We start from the raw sequence: 11,054 nt of genomic DNA, 5'->3' as shown, positions 1-11,054 counted from the left end.
GCTGACAGATCTCTGGTTCATCTAGAAGGTAAGGTGAAGGATGTGCCGATCACGATTGATAAATTTATTTTTCTAGCTGACTTCATCATCCTAGATTATGAGGCCGACAAAGATGTGCCCATCATTTTAGGGCGACCTTTTCTATCAACGGGTCGTGCTCAAATTGATGTGCACAAGGGAGAAATCACTTTGAGCATAAACGGATAGAAGCTAAAATTTAATATAATTCGTGCCATGAAATTCCTGGATAAGGAAGATCTACAAGATTCTGACGATGACCTGAATTTGATTGAAGAAGAAAAGTCTAATGAAAAGTGTGAAGAAGAGGATGTCAATGCATCCATAGCTGCCTACAATGCGATCATAACAAAAACAAACAAAGAAGAAGGAACGATCGCAATGCAAGAAGAAGAACCAAAAGAAGAAAGAAAAACAACGCAATTTCCCTCGTGGAACCACCAACACTTAAACCGAAGACCCTACCAACACATTTGAAGTACGCATTTCTGGGGCAGAATGAGAAGCTGCCAGTGATAATTTCCTCTGCACTCAATGTAGATCAAGAGAATGCGTTGATGAGCATTCTCAAGAAATGTGCGAGCAATTGGCTAGACACTCGCTAACATCAGAAGAATTAGTCCCATGTACTGCATGCACCACATTCGTCTTGAGGACTACCACAAAGCAACTATTTAAAATCAATGCAGACTTAACCCTGCGATGAAGGAGGTCGTCAAGAAGGAGATTATCAAGTGGCTGGATGCGGGAATTATCTATCCTATTGCAGATAGCACGTGGGTCAGCCCCGTGCAATGTGTGCGGAAGAAGGCCGGAATGACAGTAGTCCCCAATGAGAACAATGAATTAATACTGCAAAGAACCATCACTAGATGATGCATATGTATGGACTACCACAAATTGAATGCGGCTACAAAGAAAGATCACTTCCCTCTGCTATTCATTAATCAAATGCTAGACAGACTTGCAGGTTATGATTTTTACTGCTTCTTCGATGGATATGTCGGGTACAATCAAATCATGATAGCTCCTGAAGACCAAGACAATACCACATTCACCTGCCCATATGGGACATTCGCTTTTCACCGCATGTTGTTTGGTCTCTGCAATGCGCCGAGCACGTTCCAGAGGTGCATGATGGCGATCTTTTCAGATTTTCTTGAAGACTCAGTGGAAATATTTATGGATGAATTCTCCGTTTATGGGAACACTTATGAAGTCTGCCTAGCCAATTTGGAGAAAATTCTGAAAAAGATGTGAAGAGACGAACCTAGTGCTCAACTGAGAAAAATGTCACTTCATGGTAAAAGAGGGTATAGTGTTGGGACACAAGGTCTCTCGAGAAGGGTTGGAGGTGGACAAAGCTAAGATCGATGCAATTGAAAAGCTTCCACCTCTAACCAGCGTGAAGGCTGTGTGAAGCTTCTTGGGGCATGATGGATTCTATAGACGATTTGTCAAGGACTTTTCTAAAATAGCACAACCACTGAGTGCGTTGTTAAAGGCGGATAGAAAGTTTGAATTTGACAACAATTGCCTCAGCACATTCCAAGTTTTAAAAGATACGTTGATTACCGCGCCCGTCTTGATTACACGGATTGGACACTGCCATTTGAAATCATATGCGACGCAAGCGGGTATGCGATGGGAACCGCATTAGTGCAAAAGAAGAAAACTATTTCGCACCCCATCGCATATGTGAGTAAAACTCTGAACCCTACTCAAATAAATTATACCACCACTGAAAAAGAACTCCTGATTGTGATTTTTGCGTTGGAAAAATTTCGGGCATATCTATTAGGAACCAAGGTACTCATTCACACTAATCACTCGGCAATCAAATATTTGATGAAAAAGAAGGACGCAAAGCTGAGGTTGATCAGATGGGTTCTCCTCCTTCAATAATTTGATATAGAGATAATTGATCGGAAAGGGATAGAGAATCAAGTTACGGATCACTTGTCCAGACTGGAAAATCCCGAGGTTGACCGCAATGAATCTAAAGTGAGTGTCGTGTTTCCAGACGAGCAGCTATTCCACATAGAAGAATTGCCCTGGTATGTGGACATCGTTAATTATTTGATTTGTGAACAATTTCCTGAAGATTACACATACCATCAACAGAAGAAGCTCAAGCATGAATGCAAGCATTATTATTGGGATGAGCCCAATTTGTATAAAAGAGGTGCAACAATTAACGTATCACGTAGCCGACTGATTTGTTGGGCGATAGAGTTCGTAGAGGTTGTTCCGCTGCGCTGTGTTCGAGTTTGAAGAGAGCCTTCAACTGGTATATGAACTCAATCCCTTGTAGTTTATTTCTCAAACCATGCCATTAATTAGTGTTAATTTGCATAACTATTTGTTAGAATGTATGTGTTATTTTTCGATCACGATGAAATCGGAAAGATCCGAACGTACTCATGGATGCTCTTCATTAACAGTTCCTTCAGTTTATTAGCTAAAATATACCTAAGTAAATATTTACCCAAAATAAATAAGAACACTTCAGTGGGAGATTAATAATATATATGATATATTGTTTTTAGCTCTCACGTCCCTAAGAATTCACTCTGTGAGATTCATGCTCGGCTTTGAGTCACCTTGGGAGTACCTCCATTCAGAAAGTGTTTGCATGGGTCAATAGCAAGGTGAATATGGGAAGTAGTTCATAGTAAGTGGGTGAAAGATATGTGTCAACGTATTATGTGGTCTCTTCCATTAGTTTGGACTAATGATAGGCCTCTGATGCGTTATTTTATTAAGTGTGGAATATGGATGATATGTGTTGATGGATAGCATTGTGCACTCAAGTTTCCCCAGCGGAATCCAAGTGTAAATTCCTCTGAGTTTTCTGGTAAGTTCAGGGTCAAACACAGGGACTTGAGAAAATAGTTGCGTTAGAGATTTTTATGAAAACTTGTGGTAACCGATTAAATAAATAAGCGCGGAGTTGTTGTTGTGTTAATGAAAATAATAATAAATGCGATAGAGTTTGAAAAGAGTTGGCAATGGGAAATACGATGAATATGCGGTGAACGGGTTGAGAAGCGTTTCGGCTAACACTCCCTAGATTGTGTTCATGCCTTGTGATCATGCAACATGCATACAATAGTAAACCACCTCTCGGCGTGAATGCCACGGCTTCTAAAGCTAGAACGCATGCGATAAATATGCGATAAGTCTACAGGGTTTACACATAAAACCTCTATTTCTATTTATGCAATGACAACATGACATTTACACAAATATGCGACCGCATAAATATATTCCTATTCCTAGGATGCATGCGATGCAAGTTGACAAACAGAGCTTATCTCTAAGTCCCTATTTCTTGTGTATGCAGGCCTAATCTTGCCTCTTTCAAGTCAGATTCTAACCTAGCTTCTCTTCGAGACATTAGGTTCTTTTCTTTAGATTCTTTATCGAGCAACTCTAAAGGATGTTTCGCACAGCATAAAACAAGACAATCGCAAGCAATGAACTTCCTAGATCATGTTAGCTTAGTTCTTCTCACCCATTCAACTAGTTTAGCTACTCAGGCGTATTAAGAGAGTGAGCAGATGTAGAAATAGAACTTCCATTGAATAGATAAAAGATGAAGTACAAAATAACAATGCAAGTAAAGAGCCTGGAGAAATTCTTGCTACCAGGTGTTACACTGTTCTACTCGAGCTCTAAAGATATTCTCGCTTTCGTAAGAGTCAACCTACTCTCTACTCTTACGCCCCAAGGTTCTCTCTCGAGCCGCCTTACACGATCTCCAGTGTCACCACTCTTCTCTAGCTCCACCGTTAAATGGAAAAGAAAACTATGAACAGAGGTGTGAACTTGTAATGTGATGAAGTAACCGACTGCTTAACCCTTCTCTAAAGAATGCACATGGTATTTATAGGGCATCAAAGGTGAAAGGCAGCTTCTCTTTCTTGGTTGTATAGATGGGACAACTTTAATTCCTGACTGATGCGTCGGATAGTTGTCATCAATAAAGCTGGATGTACTTTGTGACGTTTTCGGCTATCAACATAATTTGGATCCGACTGCCGTCAGGCTGCTATCCATTGTTCTTAATTGTCCTTTCGTCTGGATGCGCCCACCATGTTGCGTTGATTCTTCTTGGGTGGATGTTTGTGAGCACGATCAACGCAAAGTCTTGTGGTGAAGTTGCACTCGACCGATTGTCATTCCTATGATCGCATTCTTTACATTGCGTTAACGCATTATTCTGCATAAAAATATAGAGATCAACTGCCCTAATGCGTTGGATGCATGCGACTGCAATATTGTAGAATTTATGCTTAATGGACGCAGTTTAACATATTCTATCAACGCAATCCAACATTGTTTAAGAACTTAGCACTATGATAACGTGCATTTTTGCCCATTATCACACCCTCAAATTTAACAATGCTTGTCCTTATGCATAAGCTAAATATTCCTTTAGGAAGTTAACCGCAAAGTTTTCTTTCCTAGATTTTTCAAGGATACTTCGTTCAGATCCTATATGCTAGAATTTCCTTAAGTCTTATTCAAATCTCTTCCTAAAATATTTCTAAGACTTAGGGATTGCACGCTTAACTTTCAAAAGGACTTTACTGAATTTCGGAACATCGCATGATTTATTTCAAAAAGAAAATTTTCCACCGGGGTGTCAAATGTTTTATCCTTGCACAAAAATTTTCTTCATTTCTATACTTTTTCTGACCTTGCACTGATCCGAGTACTTTGCCTTCATTTTGACTTGCCCCCACGGGTGTCATGCGGACATCTAACTACGAGCAATGCACTCTTTCTCAGACTAAACTCATACCAACTTGGTAGTGGATTTACGGTCATTTATTTATGCGTTGATCCTGGCGACTTACTTTCGTTTTGGCTTGCCCCCATGCGTGTCATTCGGACATCCAACTATGGATAAGTGCCTTTCAGAACTTAACTCTTATCAATCATGGGTTTCCCATTGCGTTGACAGTGGAGTTGTTATTCTCAAAAATCATCCTTTTTTATTTAGCAAGGTCAGAAACAAATACCCCACCCCCAAATTTTAAAATGCGGCAATGTCCTCATTGCCTAAAAGATTAAAATAAGTCATGCGATGGTCAAAAAATTGCGTTGTAAAGAGTGTTTGAAAGAAGCTAGCAAACCCCTAACTTCCAGAAATATTTCATGAGGCGAGTATCATAAAATTTACGTTGACTCTAGTATATACAAAAGAGACAGAAGCATATTTTTCATCAATGAAATCATACTTGGTGAAGAACAACATACGGTAAACTACTAAAGTTTTCTACTAGTGATATGATTGCGGTAATCAAGGAAGATGCGGTGATAAAACTTTGAAAAATAATATGCAATGGTAGTGCAAATTTTGAAGTAAAGATAAGGAAAGGTACACCCCTAAATTTAGCACTGTCGCCTGCATTGTATTGCCGCATCCACCTTGCGGCGATCATTCTTCATTGGGTTGCGGTGATGGAATAAGATAAGTGTTTCTTTGCATGCGTTCTCGCAATCCAGTGCCTTGATCGTTGTAAGGAAAACAAATAGAGGGTCAAATTATTTTAACCAAAAGAAAAGGCTTTTTTTTTCTTTTTAATAGAACTAAAAACTGAAAAGATAGCTAAAAGATAGTGAAGATTCTGAGTAGTGGAGAAAAGAGTTGAAGACTTGAAGTTTTCTAAAACTTGCGTCCCTGAGAATTTGCGATCATTTGACAACGCAAGGACCACCTACTTCCTTCTTTATTCAAAGTTTCTTAGTTCCATGGAGTCGACTTGGCGATGCCAGTCTTCTCCATGGAATGCCTTTACTCGCTGCCCATTGACTTTGAATATGTTGGTACTGTCATCATTTAATAATTCCACCGTGCCATGCAGAAGTACTTGTCGAATTATGAACGGTCTGGACCAACGAGACTTTAGCTTTCCTGGGAAGAGTCGCAGACGTGAATTAAAAAGCAAGACTTTCTGCCCGACTTGGAGGTTCTTGCCGCATATGCGTTGATAATGCCAATGCTTGGTGCGCTTCTTATACATTTTTGCATTTTTATATGCATTGTTCCTCCATTCTTCTAGCTCAACCAATTGCATTTTCCGTGCTTCCCCTGCTTTCTTTAAATCGAAATTCAGTTTCTTGACCGCCCACAATGCCTTATATTCCAGCTCCAAGGGCAAGTGAAACGCTTTGCCAAATACCAACGCATAGGGGGACATTCCTATAGGTGTCTTAAATGTGGTCCGGTATGCCCATAACGCATCATCAAGCTTCATTGCTCAATCCTTTTGCGAAGGTTTGACTACCTTCTCAAGTATCAATTTAATTTCTCGATTGGACACTTCAGCTTGGCCATTTGTTTGTAGATGGTATGCGGTGGCCACTTTGTGGAAGATATTGTACTTGTGCAACAGTTCCTTTATATTGTGGTTGACAAAGTGTGATCCTTCATCACTTATGATAGCACGAGGAGTGCCAAAACGTGCGAAAATTCTTTTCTTCAAGAACTGGAAGACTACTACCACATCACTTGCGGCGCATGCAACTTCCTCTACCCACTTGGAGACATAGTCAATGGCTAATAAAATATAGTGCTTACCGTTTGAAGGAGGGAATGGTCCCATGAAATCAATCCCTCATACGTCGAATAGTTCCAGCTCCAAGATAGTATTCATCAGCATTGCGTTCTTCCATAATATGTTGCCAGTGCGCTGACACCGATCGCATTTCATTGTGTAGTCAGCAACATCCGTAAATAATGAAGGCCAGAAGAATCCACTTTGTAAAACTTTGGCCGCAGTACGTTGTCCTCCAAAGTGCCCTCCATAAGGTAAATCGTGACACTGTGACAATATGCGTTGTTGAGCAGCGTCTGGTACGCATAATCGAATGATTTGGTCTGCACCTCGTTTATACAGATTTGGCTCATCCCAATAGTAGTGTCTGCATTTATTCTTGAGCTTCTTCTGTTGATGGTAGGTGTAATCTTCAGGAAATTGTTCACAGACCAAATAATTAACGATGTCCGCATACCATGGCAGTTCTTCTATGCGAAATAGCTGCTCGTCTGGGAACACGACACTCACTTCAGATTCATTGCGGTCAACCTCAGGATTTTCCAATCTGGACAAGTGATCCGCAACTTGATTCTCTATCCCCTTTCGATCAATTATCTCGATATCAAATTCTTGAAGGAGGAGAACCCATCTGATCAATCTCGGTTTTGCGTCCTTCTTTATCATTAAATATTTGATTACCGAGTGATCAGTATGAATGAGTACCTTGGTTCCTAATAAGTATGCCCAGAATTTTTCCAATGCAAAGATCATAGCCAGGAGTTCTTTTTCAGTGGTGGTATAATTAATTTAAGCAGGGTTCAGAGTTTTACTCGCATATGCGATGGGGTGCAAAATTATTTTCTTCTTTTGCATTAGTGCGGCTCTCATCGCATACTTGCTTGCGTCGCACATGATTTCGAACGGCAGTGTCCAATCCGGCGAAATTAAGACGGGTGTGGTAATCAGCGCATCCTTTAAAATTCAAAATGTGTCGAGGCAATTGTTGTCAAATTCAAACTTTCTGTTTGCCTCTAGTAACGCACTCAATGGTCTTGCTATCTTAGAAAAGTCTTTAACGAATCGTCTGTAGAATCCAACATGCCCTAGGATGCTTCGTACTGCCTTCATGTTGGTTGGAGGTGGAAGCTTTTCAATTGCGTTAATCTTTACTTTGTCCACCTCCAACCCTTCTCGAGAGACCTTGTGCCCCAACACTATACCCTCTGTCAACTTGAAGTGACATTTTTCCCAGTTAAGTATCAGGTTCATCTCTTCACATCTTTTCAGAATTTTCTCCAAATTGGCCAGGCAGACATCATAATGTTTCTATAAATAGAGAAATCATCCATAAATATTTCTACTGAGTCTTGAGATAATCTGAAAAGATTGCCATCATGCACCTCTGAAACGTGCTTGGCGCATTGCAGAGGTCGAACGGCATGCGGCAAAAAGCGAATGTCCCATATGGGCAGGTGAATGTGGTCTTGTCTTGGTCTTTAAAAGCTATCATGATCTGGTTGTACTCGGCGTATCCATCTAAAAAACAGTAAAAATCATTCTCTGCCAATCTGTCCAGCATTTGATCGATGAATGGCAGAGGGAAGTGATCTTTCTTTGTGGCTGCATTCAATTTGCGGTTGTCCATACAGATGCGCCATCCAGTGATGATCCTCTATGATATTAATTCATTGTTCTCATTGGGGACTACCGTAATTCCGCCCTTCTTCGGAACACATTGCACGGGGCTGACCCACGTGCTATCTGCAATGGGATAGATAATGCTCGCATCCAACCACTTGATAATCTCCTTTTTGACAACCTCCTTCATCGCAGGGTTAAGTCTGCGTTGATTTTCAATGGTTGCTTTGTGGTCGTCCTCAAGACGAATGTGGTGCATGCAGTACGTGGGGCTAATTCCTCTGATATCATGGAGTGTCCAGCCGATTGCTCGCACATGTTTTTTGAGAATGCTTATCAACGCATTCTCTTGATCTGCGTTAAGTGCAGAGAAAATTATCACTGGCAACTTCTCATTCTGCCCCAGAAATGCGTACTTTAGATGTGTTGGTAGGGTTTTTAGTTCAATAGTTGGTGGCTCCATGAGAGAAGGTTGCATTATTTTTCTTTCTTCCTTCGGCTCTTCTTCTTGCATTGCAATTAATCCTTCTTCTTTGTTTTTTTTTTTTTTTTTGCTACGATCGCATTGCAGGCAGCTACAGATGCGTCGACATGCTCTTCTTCATACTTTTCATCAGACTTTTATTCTTCAATCAAATTCATGTCATCATCAGAATCTTGCAGGTCTTCCTCATTACGAAATTTCATGGCACGAATTATATTAAATTTGAGCTTCTGTCCGTTTATGCTCAAAGTGATCTTGCCCTTGTGCACATCAATTTGAGCACGACCCATTGATAGGAAAGGTCGCCCTAAAATGATGGGCACATCTTTATCGGCCTCATAATCCAGGATGATGAAGTCAGCTGGCAAATTAAATTTATCGATTGTGATCAGCACGTCCTTTACCTTACCCTCTGGATGAACCAAAGATCTGTCAACCAGTTGGAGTGTCACGGATGTGAGCATAAGTTTCCCCACATTTAGTTGTCGAAAGATTGATAGCGGCATCAAATTTATGTTGGCCCCCAAGTCACACAGGCTTGCCCAATATAGAGTCCTCTTATGGAGCAAGGAATAGTGAAGCTCCCAAGATCGCTCATCTTCAGTGGGATAATAGATTTGGAACTTTTCGTTAGTGCCACCGTGGCAAACTTTCCAGTACCTCTTTTCTTGGTTATCATGTCCTTCAAAAACTTGGCATAGGCAGGCATTTCCTCAATCGCTTCACTGAAAGGAATGTTAACATGTAATTTCTTTAACATAGATAAGAAGCGTTGGTATTGTACCTCTTCGTTTTTCTTCTTCTTTAGCCTTTGAGGGAAATGTGGTAACTAGACTTTCACGATTCCCATTTCATTTGACTTTGAGGTTGACGCAACCTCAGGTTCTACTGCTTCATTTTCTTTTTCTTCTTCTTGCGTTGCAGGAATCTCAGGTTCAGCTGCGATGGAGGTTGATCTATTCTGCTCCTTCTTTTCTCCCTCCATAGTCTTTCCACTACGCAATGTCACAACCTGACATTGCTCCTTACCTGAACCCCCTAGGTTGCATGGAACCTCGGTTGAACTTGGCAGCGCCCCTTGCGGTCTACTTTTGAGCTCATTTGCAATCTGGTCCATTTGCAATTCAAGGTTGTGGATGGATGTAGCCTAGCTTTGAAGCACCGTCTCATTTGTCTCTATTTATTGCTTCAATAGGCCTTCTAGGGAAGAAGATTGTGGTGGTTGTTGTGAGCTACTTACTTGGTTGCTCTATTGACCGTTGTTGTGTTGAAAGAACCCTGGTGGCCCTTCTTTTTGTGCCACAGATTGAAAGTTTTGTTGTGGATTCTTCAAAGCAAAGTTTGGGTGGTTTTTCCACCTGGGGTTGTAGGTGTTGGAAAAGGGGTTGTTCTTTACAAAATATACAGACTGTGGGTTTTGTGGATAATCCTCCATCGTATGCCCATAACCGCAAGTCGCACACCTTACGGTGTTTTGACTTATTGCGTTACCACCTTGAGGTGTTGGGTTGCTGATCGTCATTCCTTGAATCAAATTCATCATTGTGGTCATTTGGTTTTGCAATGAAACAATTGCACCGTTATTTGCATCAAAATCTATGAGTCTTAATCTCTGGTCGCTCTTCCTCCAGTCTTCATGATTCTTGGAGATGCGATCCAAGATATTCTTCGCCTCATCATAGGTCTTGTCAAGCAAACCATCAGCTGCTGCCGCATTGGCAGCGATCTGTGAAGTAGGATCCAAACCGTGGTAGAAAATTTTCATTTGAAGGCAGTCTGGCAGTCCATTATGCGGACAATCTCGGACCAACCTTTTGAACCTCGCCCAAGCATCGCTGAGCGATTCCTCCATATCTTGTTCAAAATTAGTAATAAGCTTTCTCCGTCTCACATTCTCGGTAGGTGGGAAATACTTCTTCATAAACTTCTCCACCACCTACTCCCAAGAAGTGATCTCCCCTGGTTCAAGCAAATAAGCCCATTTCCTAGCCTAATCACAGAGAGAAAATGGGAACAACATTAGACGAACTTCCTCAGCAGAGATATTCGGGAACACAAAAGTATTGCAGATTTCAATAAAACTTCAGAGATGGACGCGCGGATCCTCGCCACGCCTTCCTTCGAATTGACCTACAGCCTGGATCATCTACAGCATCACTGGTTTCATTTCAAATCTAATTCCATCTAAGGCAAGCCTCATGATTCCCGGAGAGAAATCATAGAGGTTTGGCGATGCATAGTCCCTAATGGGCCTATTGCGATCGTTGGCCAACAGAATTGGATTTGCCATGACATTGTTGTTGTTTCGTGCTTCATTCCTAGGCTGCTCTGCCATCTTTTCTTTATCGAATTTTGGTTGCTGT

General features: G+C 41.1%; 1 non-coding gene across 1 annotated transcript; it reads left to right on the top strand.

The window, feature by feature from the left end:
- Positions 1 to 10,472: 10,472 nt before the first annotated feature.
- LOC120089536 lies at positions 10,473 to 10,579 on the top strand. Its single transcript, XR_005485212.1, has one exon. It is a non-coding gene; the product is annotated as a small nucleolar RNA R71 (small nucleolar RNA).
- Positions 10,580 to 11,054: the final 475 nt, after the last annotated feature.

The sequence above is a fragment of the Benincasa hispida genome, chromosome 10 (genome assembly GCF_009727055.1).
Source record: "Benincasa hispida cultivar B227 chromosome 10, ASM972705v1, whole genome shotgun sequence".
Classification (NCBI taxonomy): Eukaryota; Viridiplantae; Streptophyta; class Magnoliopsida; order Cucurbitales; family Cucurbitaceae; genus Benincasa; species Benincasa hispida.
This window is presented reverse-complemented; position numbering and strand designations above follow the sequence as displayed.